We start from the raw sequence: 16,323 nt of genomic DNA on the forward strand, positions 1-16,323 counted from the left end.
ATTTCTAAGGGGTTGGGGGGCAGGGAAATGTGAGAACAACATGCATTTATTAACAGCTAACACTAAAGCACAGAGAAGCCTCTTAGGAGCTTTTACATAGCTCAGATCTGTGTCTTTACCTGCTCTCCTGCAGTCACAGCAGCAATGACTTGCCACAGTTAGATTAAGAGAACCCTCTTTAGCATCCAGCACCCAATTCAGGGTCTGACCCAGCTAATACATATTGCCAGTTAGTTACTGTGTTGTGTCACCACCTTTCAAATATGAAGAAAAATAAATGGCCTTTGCAGACATATGCCATATGCCCATATATGGGTAAATGCCCATTTAAGCTTAGCAGAATGCCAGTGAAACCACGAGCTGGTGCTTTTATATCACACATCTCACCTGTGGTAGGCAAAAAACAAAACCAAAATCAACATGCCTGTTCCTTCACCTTTTGCCTACCCAGTCTATTTAAACTGCAAAGTATTTGAGGAAGGAACTGTCCTTTGCTGCAGCTTTCATAATATTCAGGTGCTTCAAAGATGCAACACAGGAAAGATCCTGGGCATTCTAAACTGCAGAATGAAGACATGAAAGTGGCAATAACTGATCTATGATATAAAAAACAAAAGCTGATTTCCCTAGCTGACCCTGAATGAACACAACATGCATACTTTGAACTAGGTGTTTTCTTACTAAAACACCTGCAGTAAGACTGTACCGCTATGAGTACCACTACCCCTTGCAGTATAAAGCTTTATGGCTATTCCATTTGAGTGTGTTTATGAGAAATGTGAGTGGGCAATAGTAGCAAGGCATTTTCTGTACATTACGTTTATGACAGACTGTCCCACCATAAGTAACTGTGGGGCACGCTGCTGGGAACAGGCTGGAGAGGAACAGATCATACCATGTGAATCCAAACTGGCAGCATGTGGGAGTGGTGAGAGTCCTGGTGTGGAAGGAGCTCTTCATATTTTACCTTTGGAAAGCCAAGTATGTTCATCTCTACCGGAGAGTAGGGAGAGCAGCAGGAAAGGGAGTCTGCACCAGTTCCAAAAGCCTCACACATGCATGTGTGCAGGCAATGTCACAGTCCCTCAGGAGCCAGCAGTACAGCATTCCTGACCAGCCCTGTTCAGCCAGTAGAGGTCTACAGAGTCGTCACAGCCTGAGGCTGCAGCTCTGAGGCTGTGAAGACTCAGGGTAGGTGGCAGACTATGTCTGCCTGTCACAAGGCACCTTAGCTGAGCAGAGCTGTGGAGGTCTCTTGGAATTGAAGACAGAGCAGTGCTCTGTTCCTGAACACTCTGGTTAATGAGGAATAGAACAGGAGGGCTAAAAGAGCATAAAAATGCCCTGTGCTGCATGCAGGAATGTACTGTTACTGTGAGCAAGATTTGTGGCTTCAGGGATCGCTTACTAATATTGGGAGTACAGGTGCATCACTGCATGATCAGAGTTTGCAGACACTTGGCCAAAGTGTGTTTTTTTATGTAGTTAGAAGGTTTTGCACAGCTCTGGGACCACAATGGCAAGGAAAAAAGTGACCCTGTAATAAATAAGGAGTCCATATAACCATGGGAAGTGCACTGACGTCTTGCAAAATGCTGCCTTCAAGGGTCAGGTTGAAGTCATGGGAAGAGGGTGGCACCAAAACTGATATTATAGTACAGACAAGGGATCAGAATGGACCCCAGCAGCCAAGGGAAGGCAACTTGGGCACTTTCAATGGCACTCAAAGGTAACACCCTTCTTCCTAAGCTATGAGACAAAACAAACTCTACCCTTCGAGAAACCCACAGGGATTGGGGAATTTATATCCTGGCCTTCATTTCCTCGTGGCACGTGAAGCAGCACACCAGGTAACACACATTAATTTAGTGCCAGTGTGCAGAGCCAGGAAGGGCATCTCTCTGACAGTCACTGCTCATGTTTCAGCTTCAGACTGCAGCTCCACACAAGGAGCATTACTGCAGAGCAACAGGCATGGGGAAAAAACAAACAGCATCATTTCCCCTCAGTATCAGATTCTTACCCCAAGACCCCTCAGTAGCGTGCTCCCTGGCCATGAGCAGGATTGGTGGACTGCAGCCGTAGCACCAGAAGGTGCTCTTCACCAACAACAGACAAGCTAACATTGTGTGGGAGACAGCAAGTTGCATGTCTCACCGGCCTACTATCACAAAACTGTCTGAAAATAGCTGAACTAGAAGGCTGCAGAGCAGGCACCCTCCAGCCTGTGCTTTAAAGGTGCAGAAAGCTTTCCGTTTTTTCTCACTGCCTCTTTGCTTTAGGGGACAGCTGTACACCTGGTTCAGCAGCAGCTGTAGGGTCCCTGGCACCACTGGAGCCCTCAGGGAGGCAGGGATCAGATCCAGCCCCCTGAACAGCAGCTTGTGCATGCTGCATTTTGTTTCTTCTCAGAGGCTCATTAACATACTGATATTTAATCCCTGCCACTAGGGCAAAAAGGAAGAGGGGATGTGGAGTGCGGGGCTTCTGAAGGTTTGGAGGAGAGGCAGCACACCTGTTGGTGGGACTGCAGGCTCAAAAATTCTGACTCCCATGGCAGCCTGGAGGCAGGTGGGGAGAGCAGACCATGTGCTTCTTTGGGAGTGGTTAAAGATGTGACCATGGCCCCTCAGGGACCAGCACAGTTAGTCACTTCTGCAGCATTGATGTTTTGGAGTATAGCTGGTTGGCTTTTCATTTCAGTTTCTCAGGCTCACACACATACTGAAATTATAGTATTGAAGGGGCATTTAGAACAGTTTAAGGGGTATTTGTAAGCCTACACCTGAAGTAGATAACAATACCTGATGGGTAATGTGAGAGACAGAGGGTAAATTCTGCAGATGGCAGCTGCAGAGCCTGGAAGTGTTCAAGGCCAGGCTGGATGGGATTTTGAGCAACCTGGGCTAGTAGAAGGTTTGCCTGTCCATGGCAGAAGGGTTGGAAATAGATGGTCTTTAAGACCCCTTCCAACCCAAACCAGTCTAAGATTCTATAAAAAAGCATGTCATGGAAATCAGCTGCACTGTGTACAGTATAGCAAGACTATATTTCTGTTCAGCATACACTTTGAAAAGGATTCCTTACTGTCCACCTCTGCTTCTATTTCACTTCTGTTTTATTTCTTCAGGCCCTGTTACCTCCTTCCTGAGAATAACTAACTGCAGGTCTCCAAGCTTTTTAAGTCACTTTCAGAGATGCAGAGGCATTCAAGGCACTGCTGGGTATCCACACAGGATACCATAGGAGAAGACACCGCTGCAGACCTGCAGAGATCAGCCATTTCCCAGGAGGGTGGATGCCATTCTTCACGTCTTTCTAAATTTAATTGTTTACTTCCATAAACTTCACCTTTGTTTTAATGCTCTTAGTCCAGCCATCCTGCTGTGTCCGATGGCAGTTAATGCCACAGGGTTGCAGCTGCCAAATGAAAGGGAACGCCTCTTCATGCAGGCACATGGCTGCCTTGAGGGTGCTGAATAGCCCTGGCTGTAATTTTCTAGAGCTGAGTGACTAGGTCTAAAATGCCTTTGCATTAACCTGTGAAGTATTTATTCCACACATCTTGTGTTCTCCTCTTGTTCTCTGCTTTATTTATGTGCAAAAAGCATTGTTGAAAGTTACACCATGCAATTTCCTGTAACCTGGATGGAGTGTGTTCTGTAGCATGAAGAAAGCTTCTGCTAGTGGTACAAGCAACAACTGGTGAACAGACGTGGAGCCAATTTTTTTTTATTTCTCAGCTAGCTTTCCTACTAATGTAATTGCACCTACTCCAACAGAGTTGCATGGGTGTAAATCAGGATCACAGGAGTTCAGGGTGAGGGATCTATTCCCTCTCGTCTCTCCCAACTCCTACTTTTCAGGCTCTGCAGCTGCCCTCTGCAGAAGTCACCCTCGTTCTCTGTCCATCATGTTCTCCATCAGGTGTTGTTATCTGCTGTAGGTTACAGCAGGTGGAGGTTGTGTTATCATTAAAGACAAACACCTCTCTTCAGTCCTGCCCTCCACCTTGCTGTCACTAGCACCCTGCAGGACGTGCCTGAGTGAATGGCACAGTTCCTACACTGACACAAACTGAAGGCAATACTGAAGAGAATCCCTTTGGCTGCAAAACCAGACTGCTGGAGCCGACCGCTTGTCCAAACAGAGGTGTTACCACACCATGGCGCTGTGGGTCCTGTGGGTAGGGTCCGTGTGAGCTTTAGTTCCTCTACTCTGAGCTGGACAACATTTATACTGAGGAGATGGAAGAATTAAAAGAAAATAAGAAGGGTTGGCCTTCACCTGGTGCTTCACTGGGTTCAAAAGCTTTCAGTGTGAGTTCATTCTTTGCCCCTTCACCCCTCTATCAATAAAAAGGACTCAAGATCCTCACACTGATATTTTCACATGTAACACAGACATCTTCCTAAAAAGGAGACACAGCTGTGCCATGAAGGACTGTTTCAGTGCACAGTCTTTTATGCCTGCCTGGTATATGAGACACACACATTTCCCAGTCTCAACTACCTCCTTTAGGGAACAGTTAATATATGCTTTTTCTGACATTCTTCTCTGGGACCGTGAAGACTGCTCAGGGGATGAGAGAATGTATACCCTAGTGTTGTTAAGCAGTCACATGAGTCTTTTGAATAAGCCTGTAAGGAATTCACCCTTCAGGCTATAATTAAGTGCATTATATATTTATTACCGGTGTACTGTGGGGTTTCCATCAGGCCACTGTCACTGACACAGGACTCACTCTCCAAATCATTATGAATGCTATATAGGGAAGGTCTTCTGCATGGCTTCTACTGGAATTCTTCAAGCATAAGTAACTGTGCAGTACACAATCAGCTCTCTATTTCTGATGTTCAGTTAAAAAGTCACGTGCCATAGATGATGTTCACAAAGCAAAGGGAGACATGATCTTTCCCAGCTATTGTTTACCATATACACAGTGCAATAAACAGGTACTTCCTGGCATGCATACCAAGGCTGGAGCAAGGAAAGTAGATGAGATGTGCAGCAGAAGGGATATGGGGTTTTTGGTTTTCTTTTGGTTGGTTGGTTTGGGATTTTTTGTTGTTTGTGGTTTTTTGTATTTTTTGTTTTTAATGAACACCCCATTGCTTTAATTACTTTAATGAATACCTCATCACTTTGTCTTCATACTCTTGGTCAGCAGCTTCTAGTGAAGTTTGAGAACAACCATGAAGGATGAACCTTTATGTTCGTTGGACCAGAGAGGAGCTCACTTCTGATCTCTTTAAACCTACTCGCTCACACTTTCTTGCAGAAAAATTCCTACTAGCTCCAGGATAACATTCCTGCCAGACTCTGAATGTCATCATATGGAGATCTGCTCCCACACAGAAGGGTGCAGAAAAGATGATGTGCTAATGAGCTACCTTCTTATCCCTGCTGTCAATTCAGTGACTCTCCCTCCTCCTCTTCCCTTCTCCTGAACTGCAAATATAATTGCTTTCCAGCAGCACTGTGAAGAGCCCAGTCCATCTGCAACCCTGGAATCCCTCCAGAGGGCAAAGTCTTGGTTTTTTTGCTTCAAATTATCTTGTCTCTTCTCTAGAGGAGAAGGAAAGAAATACCAACCAGGGCACTGGTGCAGCCAGACTGAGCAGTTGAAACGAGGCCAGCATCCCTTTTACCATCGGACTACTCGGGCTGTCCTGCCAGTGCTCAGCAGGCCAGTGCAAGCCTGTTGCCACCATGCCACTAGTACTGTTATTCTGCTTGGCAATGTATCTTGTGCCTCTGAGCCTCCTCTCCTCATGCCTTTCTCAATATATTACCTAGCACCCAGCAACCAATATAATATCTAACACAGTATGGGTAGCCCAAACACTTAACTCCTCTACCATGTTCCATAAAGAACTTCACAATCTCTGCATGCACAGGGTTCAGGTGCAGGCAAGCAGGGTACTCTGACATTGCTCACACTGGTTGCTATTTAAACTTGGGTCAAGCCACTTTCCCCTCCCACTCTTCCTAGGTGTAAAGTGGGGCTAATACTTACTCATCTGCCTCCAAAAGGAATAGACTCAATTAGCTAGTGTAAAAAGAGTTCTGCACATTACCAGAGGACACTGATGCAATGTCTGAGCCTGTTCAGGCAAGAGGTATGCTCAAGCTAGAGGCAGTGAATACAGCAAGGTCAACACGAGGTTTGATGGTACTTGTGGTCTACTAAAGGCATAAAATAATTTCAGGTGTCATGGTTATCAGCATCTTTCTTTCACATCATCTCTCCATATGCAGATTAGAGCTTGCTAAGAGGCACATAATATGATTCTTGGGGTTGTCCTGTGCAGGGCCAGGAGGTGGACTTTAATGATCCTAGTGGGTTCCTTCCAACTCAGAATATTCTGTAATTCTGTGAGTAGTTCTGCTTAGGGCCCTTGGAAATGAGGAGAATGAGAAATCAGCCAAGGACAAAAAACCTGACAAGCAAGAACCCTGCATGGGAAGACAAATTTGCCTGCTCAGTTTTCTTAGAGGATCCATAGGTACAATATTTGTCAGCATCTAAGCAGTTGCTTTAGTTTCTCTCAAACAGAGGCAACATAACAGGAAAAAGATGTGTCAATAAAGATTTGACAAAAACTAGTTATGCTTTTAAACTGTTTTTCCCCTGCTCCCTTTTTAATGAAATCTATGGCAGCCTTTCATAACTTTTTCAATTTAAAGGGTCATATTGAGAGCTCAATGCTGTTTCCTGCCCTGCCTTTGTTTCTGTTTCCCATTTGTAGCTGCTTTTTGACTAGCCTAATCACAGAGCATGAAAGCAATTGTTTTCAAATCCAGTGCACTATGTTCTCAACAAACACACAGAAAAACTGGGGGATTCAGCCTGTAAGTATTTTTATCTGATGTCTTCTGGGAAAAAACATATGTAGGCACCAGCTGGCCTTCCCACATGGATTTCTTCCACTTAAGGACTCTTTAGATGTTCTTTAATATTAACACTCACCCATATGATGCAATCTTTGCTACATATATCACCAATGCTGTAACACGCCACAATGACACTTCCACTCAGGTACTTGAGTCCTCTCATGGCACGTTCCACCATGAGCAATATGTAAAACATGAAGCTATTGCACAACCATATCATGACACTTTTCTTCCATTACCTCCAGCACAGCATCTTGCAATTCCTCTTTAATTGCTCTCATTTTCTTCCTCTACCATAAATATATCTAAAGAACAGACCAAAATAGCTCATAGAAAATAGGCCAACTCTGTTACAGGAAAGTGGCTGAAATTTGATGGAGGGGTTACCTCTCAGGCTGAAGGTTTCACAGAAGGTGCTGTGGAGTCTAGTTTTGACTTTTCTTTGATGCATAACTCAACAACATGTTGCATAACTCAACTGAATGACCTCACTCCTGCTGATGTTTGAAAGAAGACACATAGCAAGACTATATTTCTGTTCAACATACACTAAATCACGCTGGCTTACAAGGAGGAATATAAGAGACAGTTCTTGACTTAGATTTGCTCTCTCATTTGTACTACTTGACTGCAAAGAAGTGCAGTACATAGGCTTTGTTAGATGAATGGAGCCCTCTTCAGCTACATCCATCACTGCTTTGTGCCACTCTAACACCTTGCAGCAAAATTTAAATTCTTTCTGCTGTTGCATTTAACCTGCCTACCCATGTATCCCTCCACAATTACTCTTTCATAGCCAAGCTCTCTACAAGCAACAGCTGTCTGCTGCCCTCCACTCTTTCTGCTTACCCATGGGAGTCCAAGGGCTAAGAAATCCTAGGGCTCTACTGTGCTGTTTTGCAGTACAAGGCAGGGAAAATTTGGAAAGCCAGTTTAAGAAGGCAGCTAAGGGAAAAGAGGAACGCTTGGAGGTGGATGTGCACTCTAAGCTACTGTTCCAGCAAATATTACCTTAACCTGTTGAATAGCAGTTTGTTTGTCCTGTTCATTTAGGCTAAAGCATATACACACAACCCTGCCAGCAGGTCTAGAGAAGCAGTAAGAAAAAGCTGGGACTTTCCCACCAGCTGGATCTAGAAGAGAATAGCTATCCACAGCCTTTTTTTGCAGAAAATTCATATTACAGGCTCCCACTTCAGCACAGAGTGGGGGATAGGAGAAGAACAGGTAGCCAATGATTCAACTAGAGATGCAGCATGAAACAATCCCTGGACAATAGTTTGATCACCACAGACATATTAAGGATTGGAGAGAAGAGGCATTGGCAGATTTGGAGGGATTCTTCATACCTCTGCCTTTGAAGATATCTGTTATGCATAGACTCAGACTCAAATTAAAGGAATCACTAACTGCTTAATCTGAAACACATGATTAAGTTCAGCATCAAGTGATTTAAACACATTCTTATCAGTCTTCAACTAGGAACCGCTGATCCTTATTTTCTTGTTTAAGCTTTAAAACAATAACAGGGGCTTATCATAACATTATACATGCAGATAGTCTGTGAGAGGGCAGCACTGTGACTGCCCATTCCAGTTTGGGACAGTGTAATTTGGAATAAAAATAAAGGCTTTGGTCTTAGCCTGCAGTGACAGACTTTAGGAACAAGGCTTCTGCCAACTGAGATCCTAGAGAGAAAACCACTACTGTCCTTTCATCTTGCATCCACCTTTGCATTAAGCCTCTCTCTTCCAGACAGTGCCCAAGTGCTCCAGCTGACACTGCAAGCTACCTGTTGCTAGAGGCTGGGGCCTTGGCAGGTTGTAGCCAAGTGCTCTGGGATTGGAGGCTGTGAGATTAAAGGGTGGTTTTAAAAAGAGAAAATTATTATCCTAAAGAATCATTAACCCCTTAAAGAGCCATAAAACAACAGCCTTCCTATCTTGCTGGCACCAATTTCCTAAAATGGGACTTCTACTAGAGAGAAGATTAAAATATATTGGAAACTCTCCACTGTTCCACAATATGCCATGTATGTATAACCCACAAAATTAAGAATGGGCCGTACATGTCCCAGCACTGCTGATAGTAATTTCACATTCCTCAGAAACTGGAACACAAGCAGCTGTACAACTATTTTGTTATAATTGTCTGGAGGCGCTGGGTTAAGAGCTTATTTATTTTCTTACAGAAAATATGGACTCAAGGAACTGGTTTCTACCCAATACACACAGATAACAGGACAGAGATCTTTCCTCAACAGTGCAATCTGTACCAAGGTGGGGTTCACACATCTTTGAGGATTTGAAATACATGAGTTAGTGGAGAGTCGTGAAATTTTATACCAAGGACAACATCAAGAGAACGTTTTGAGGTTTTTGCTTGAAATGAGAGGAGGGAAATACCAACCAAAAAAACCTGACACTGTCAGCTGTTGTCCTGGCACCAGCCTAGTGTTCCTACCTCATAAGAATCTGGCTGCGTGCTCTTTAGCCTGATGTAACCTCAGGCTATGTGTAACATCAGAGTTAGTAAACAGGCGGTGACAACGCCTCTGCTCGTGTGCAGCATTCCAGTCCAATCACTACATAACATGCCAATCACTCACGTTATGATTTTGATATTCCACTGACACACCAGTCATCAGCTCCAGCATCCATGCAACCAGAGTGTCTGCAGATTTAGTCTGCCTCAGGAGATTTCCCATAGTCAGCACTGTACAGCTCACTGCTAGATTTCACACTGGCCATTAAACAGGGAGGGTGCCCTGGTAAAATTTGGACCCAGATTCAACCAAACTACATCACCATTCACTCTGTGTTGTTATGACTGGCTTTGGAGGAATGAGTGCTACAAATGTGGTACAGGGATGCAGGTAGAATCCAGATTGGATTAAGTAGATTACTTCTAAAAAGCACATAAACCACATCAATCTCACTTGTCCCTCTTTTCAAAAAAGTCCCACTGTTTTCCAAGAGCCAAATAGGCCTAGATGCATGTAGCCCTGCACCTACACTACCCTTTATTCCAGCCAAGGCAGATAAACTGCACTTACATTCTGCTGTGGTGACATTGTCACTGTCACCACATACAGATAGACATAACTAGGTGGGATATTTGGCACTGGGAAGATACCACAATACCTCAAACTATCAAAGAGCTGCTGAGAGCTGACATTAGAAAGGGAAGAGTGACAAGGAAATCTCTGGCCTTGACATAAATAGATGAAGTTTCTGAATTCAGCATGGCTCAAACGAGCTTCTGCTCCTATGTCAGTATCAAAAACACTCAGCATTTAGCAGGTTAGGAGGTTAGGAACATGAGAAGAATTAAAATCTGCAATGGAGGTGTGTCATGGCAGAGTTGGAAAAGGTTAGTACCAGAACAGGATCAATACCAGAATCAGAGCAGATGGAGAAAAGCAATCTCATAGGGAATATTGATAGGTCAAAGTCAGCCAAGAGAGGAGCAATATCAGGATATGGTGAGTGCAGGAAGAAGTTCAAGCTGACACTGCAGTTACATGCATGCAGGAGTTACGCAAGCAGAAATGAGAACACGTTAACAGTAAATACCTTGTTCTGTCAACACTGGATGCTGTTTTCGGCCACAGGGACTAAAATACTGGCAAAGTATGACAGCTCTTGATGGAGCAGAAGTCTATTTGATGGTGCCCACAGATGGCTGAGGAACTCCTAAGAGGAGCTCAGATGCCTTCAGTAGTTATCTTAACCAGTCAAGAGCTTGGTCACTGCCCTCCTATATCATTTTGCTGTCACAGCTACTGTGCAGTCCAGTTCTTCAAGTCACCATGTTCCCCGCACAGAAGAGGATGCAATGGCTCATGAGTCACTTTCCTGTTGCCTCCCAGTTAGGAGCACGGATCACAGAACTGCACTGTGAACACTTCCTACACGCTGCTTACACGGAGACAAGGTGCAGCAGAAACATCTCTGCACCTAGAAAAGCTGTTGAGTTATTCTTCTCTGCCATGCATTCCATCAAAAGGCTGGCAGAAGCCTTCTCACACATGCACTGGGAGCAGGAAAGTTATAATTGATTAATGGACAGGCTGCTCAGGGCTGCGGGAGCCCTGGTTGCTTGGGCATTCTGACACATGGCAGCACAGCTACCATTTCACAAAGTGCACCTGTGACTTTTGCCCAGGGAACAAAAGCAAAAATACAGCCTCTGGGTAATGACTTCTTGTTTCTGCCTGGAGAAGGGAGGTGAAGTTAGCGCCTCCAGGCATAGGCATGTCTAGATGACACAAAGCCAGGGCAGAAACACCAGCGGTCACAGTAAGCCCAGCTGGTACAGCCATGCAGTCCGAGGCTCTCTGCACTGACGGTGCCATGCGTCACTAGTAGAGGTGAACCAGCCCAGTGGCTCTCAGCCTTCCTACGTGCCTGGAGTCAGCTTCCCCAAAACACACCCCCTTACACAGTGCTGCCCCAGGGAATTCACTCCAATTTATGCTAATGCTCTGACTCACCCTGTTGATCGACCTCTCTCTTTGCAGCCACTACAACAGCAGTCTTGGCTGGGCAGTCAAGTGCCTGAAGCCTGGCCACTGGTGTTCCTCCTACCTACCTTCTGTTATCACCACAGCCTGTGACTTGATGCAGTATGTCCTCACAAGCCTTATGTTTCCATCTTAGTATGGGTCAGCATTACCATTCTGCCACATGGCCCTGGTGTTTCATTCAGGGCAGAAAGGAAACTTTCCTTCCCCAAAAAGAGCACAATAAAGTATCACAGAATCATGAAATAGATCCTGAGTTGGAAGGGACTCACAAGGATCATTAAGTCCAGCCCCTGGCCCTGCCCAAGACATCCCAACAATGCCTGAGAGCGTTGTCCAAATGCTCCTTGTGCTCTGTCAGGTTTGGGGCTGTGACCACTGCCTTGGGGAGCCTGTTCCAGTGCCCAACCACCCTCTGGGGGAACAACCTTTTCCTGATATCCAGCCTAACCCTCCCCTGACACAGCTTCAGCTGTTCAGCTGTTCTCTCAGTTACTAAGGAACTGTCCTGTGTAAGTATGTCACCAGGTCATCTTCATCGAGGGAAGTTACCGATGACTACAACAAAAAGGTAAAAGAAAGAAGGAAAGACAGTGTGTAATTAACACTCTTCAGAGTCATCAATACCCAAAATACGCAGTTTGGCTTTTTGATTTAAGAAAATGCATCCACTCAGCTTGACTCCAAATTTTTGTTAATTTACACAGCTATTGCCTTAAATATACATTGCCATACAAGCTCTGAACAAAAAGCACTTTAGAGCTGGACAGTGGGAAGATGCAGATGAGAACATTGTGTTTCTTGCTTTCATGAGGACCAGCTATCCCACCTGGAATGCTGATTGGTTTACTAACTTTATTTACTATACAATACTCTCTGGAGATCCATGGAAGTGTGGCTGGATTTTTTGTAAAGCCAAATCAGACTTCAAAGAACCTATGACCAGAGCCATTGCCAGTCTGGTAATAGACCACGAAATCATGATTTCTTTTAGAAAGAGGATCCCTTTTATTTCACTAGAAAAATTCAGTTCCTACATGGGCTACAGCTGCACTTTCTGACTTCTCACTCCAGAGGTCTTGAAGTATCATATCTCCTAAACTGAACTGAAAGAGGTTTAATGTTGAAATTATTTTATCTTCATATTCAATAATACTTTTTAAATATTTCAGAGTCATGATATCCCCATGGTGGAAATGATAACACTGAGCTTTCAAATGCTGCTATAGTGAATTGCCACAAAGGTTATGAAGCATGGAATGCACCAGGACAGCCCAGGATTGGTCACAACCACCAGCACAACAGCTCTGTCCAGGCAGATTCTTTTCCTGTTTTGATCTTGCATGTGGTTGAGCGTAGGAGGACAATGCCTATCACGGGCCATACAAAAAAAAAAAATCTAACAGCTACCGATTACTTTTGAGTATTCTCAGCTGTCCAGTCATGCAAGTTCTTGCTGTCCCCACATGCAAGAAGGCACTTGACTTCACAGAGCAGCATGTCTGACACCCAGGTTACAGGCAGGAGTCTATCCAACTTTGGAGAGATGTTCAAGAACTGACTGCTGTCCCACAGCATGGGAAGGATGGTCTGGACCAACTGCTGGGCAGCACATGTTACTTATGCATTTGTGCTCCAGGCTGAATGAGAATTGATTCTATGGAACCTGCGTGTAGTCACGCAAGTCCTCGTGCCTGTTATGCTGGCACTCATCTTTGTCTTCTGGGGCAGAAAGCCCAATCTGATACACAGATGCTCTCTCTGAATTAAAGAGCTGGCAGATCTTGCTTACCATATTTGCCAGGGCACCACAAGGAAGACAGGCAACACTTAGCAGGTGTGTGAGTCATTTCTTGGCTAATTAAGTGGGTTTTTTTCCATAACATTTTGTTCTAAATAAATAGCATTGGGCTTTAAGGAAGGTGGTGACCGTTGGCACATTCTGCTCCTCATCTTTGCGAAGAGAACCTGAAATTACTAAGGACAAGTCTTTGGATCTGCTGGGCTAATTGCAAAAAGATTCAGCAAAGGAAACTGCAGACCTAGATTACCAAATCAAAGGGAGAAGAAAGCAGGGTTTTATTTTGGGATAGCTGAGAACTAAGGGCCCAAAATCTAAGTGGACATGATTTAGGAAATCACAAAAGAAGTACAGTTACTGTTGAGATAGAATCTGTCCTATTAATACTACAAAAGCAAACATGTTAGCTCACATACAACACATCTATAGCAATCTTTCAAATTAAACAGTTTTCAATGCATGTGCCAGAGGTACTAAAATACAAATATTTTCAGCAGGACTGCAAATTTCCTTCAGACATAGACACAGTCTTAACCTCAGAATACAAAATTCTGCCCAGCATGGCCACGTTTAAAGTAAAGTCTTTCAGTATTTGTCACTAACAATAAACAGCTTGATACAAGCCACAATCTCAGGACTATTTAGTAGTTTTTTTGTCACAGCAGTGAGACTTTTAGTCATTTAGTCGTTCTAGAAATAAGCAAATGTCATTTGCTGCTACAACAGCATAAAACATCTGTCTTCCTCTATATCAAGCATCACACTAGGTAGGTCATTTGCTTGCAGCAACCCTCAAATGTTCAAGAGTAAAATACAACATGAGACATACTTACACATTAGAAACTGTAAAGAAGAAGCAATGAAGTGAAGGAGCAACTTCTTATCTAGGCAGCTACTTATCAGTCTTTCTCCACACTGATCAATAAGTCCCACACATTGAGTGGTTGTTTTATTGCTTTGATTGGACAGTCAACACACCCATCTTCCTGCCCTAGAGCAACCAAGAGTCTAAACAGAAGCACTGGTACTACTCTCCTTTTTGCCTTGATAAGGATTTGGATGAGTTTCCTTTCTCTCTCAGACTAAAACTATTAGTGACTGTTGCAAGTACAAATCCTTCCCTCCAGCCATGGCAAAGAGGGGTGAGGCAGCTAGGAAGATGGCTGCTCTCCTTATAGTGGGGCATGCTCTGCTCTACTGAATGGCTGGTAGAGGGGGAACTTTGTTCCTCTTTGTGCTGACTAGTCTCATTGCAGACTTTGCTCTTGCTCTCTCTCTATAGGCCTTTCTTACATGTCTTTAGCTGTGTGGTTTGTGGGCTTGTTTCTAAGGAGAAATCTTTTGTGCTGTGATTACACTTGGGAACTTGCTGTCTAGTTGGTCCTTTCTTAAAGCTTTGTGTCAGACCTCGTAGCTCACTTTTCTGCTGGTAAGTAGAATATGAATGTCAACTTCCTTCCACCTTCAAAATTCCAGATGATACTGTAATGTCACCTTGTCTGGGGTTTCTCAGTAGTCAAGAGGTGATGGTGATTCAGGATTTGCCTTTTTTCTGCAGTTCTTGCTTTGCCATTAGTATATCAATTAGATACTTCAGAACTCTCAGCTTGTGCCTGTTTGGGGCTTTGTGGTCATCCTCATATGGATTCATTTTCATAGAAAATGAATCCATAACATCTAGACCACAGAGAAGCAACAGTTGTTATGAAGACACTGTGAAAATGTGGGCAAGAACAGCTGCATGTATGTCAGGACAAAACCTTATCACTGCAAACTGATGAAGCCTTTCCAGCACTGCAAATCTTTGGAAACAACTGACTGAGTCTACACTCCAGCTATTTCCTGTGATACTCATGAAATGGGAACTTTCTGCTCTTCAAACAAGAGCACTGGATAGAAAGGCGTTGTAGGTAATAGATATAATAGCATCACATAATCTCTGTTTAAGTTAAAGTAGTTATTTTTCTGTTATTGGCTCTTCATATGGAGGAGTGGGAGATGCAATTTTAAAAACTTGCTGCTCTGCATCTTAGGATATTCTTTTCAATCTCTAGACTAATCCACTCATGTCCAGTTAATGCTCATATCCCTTTGTATTAATTCAGTTTGCTACACTGCAGTTTATTTCTCATGTCTCAAATACAGGCACCACTTGCTATTTCTCAGCCATGTGGTACCTGCCCCACTTACATATCTACATTCTTTGCTAATAAGCCCTTGTTTTGCATCTGTTCTTTTGCCTCCCTTGACACAAGTACCAGAAGTTCTTGGAACAGTCCTTTTGCTTTGGACATGGCAATTTTTTTAAAGGCCTCATAACAATCACCATCTTGTCTTTTATTGGTTTGCATCTAAGATATCTTTGGTCTTGATGGTCATAACTCTGCCTGTAATCTCACTTCCTTCTTGATCCTCTCTTTATTTGACTAGAAATCTTCTCACTGAGTTTTAAACTCTTTGCAATGTGCAAATTGCCCCTAACTTCTGCAGCTCTTGCTTCATTGCATAGCAAAGTACCAAATCAGTACCAATCTCTCAGTTGACTTTTTCCTTTTCCATTCTGTATGAGCTCCCTATTAGTTCTTAAACCCTATTTGAAATCAGCTGGTTACTTCCCTAAACAGTATCCTTCCCTGCTTAGGATGCAAATCATAGATTTGCTTTCTACCTTTGAATTAAAATTCTATGTCTGTTCCACATTTCTGTCTTTGGACTATTCAGTCTACGTGCTTGTATCAACTGTTACTTCAGGTTTTTCTCAAATCTGCTTAAAAATTTAGCTATAAACCCATTTTTCTTCTCTTTATACTGCAACAGAATCTAAATCACCTCCTGAAGTGCAACTGAATGGCAACACTAAATCAGCCCGGATAAGACACTGACTTTTACATCAAGGCTGAGGTTTCCAACCCAAGCCTTGTGAGCCCATGCCTCCTCCATTGGTGTCTCACCTTAAAGCTACCAACGTGGACATCCACATGACTCCTCAAAATGCCCTTCTAGGTGTCAGCATAGTATTTGGGCAGAGAGTGAAGCCATGGGGAGCAAAGAACAGGAGGTTACACTGTACCAAAGGATGAGCCAATCTAGTCACAGGGGT

Source organism: Manacus vitellinus, unplaced genomic scaffold (assembly GCF_001715985.3).
Source record: "Manacus vitellinus isolate BGI_N305 unplaced genomic scaffold, ASM171598v3 scaffold_6_pilon, whole genome shotgun sequence".
NCBI lineage: Eukaryota > Metazoa > Chordata > Aves > Passeriformes > Pipridae > Manacus > Manacus vitellinus.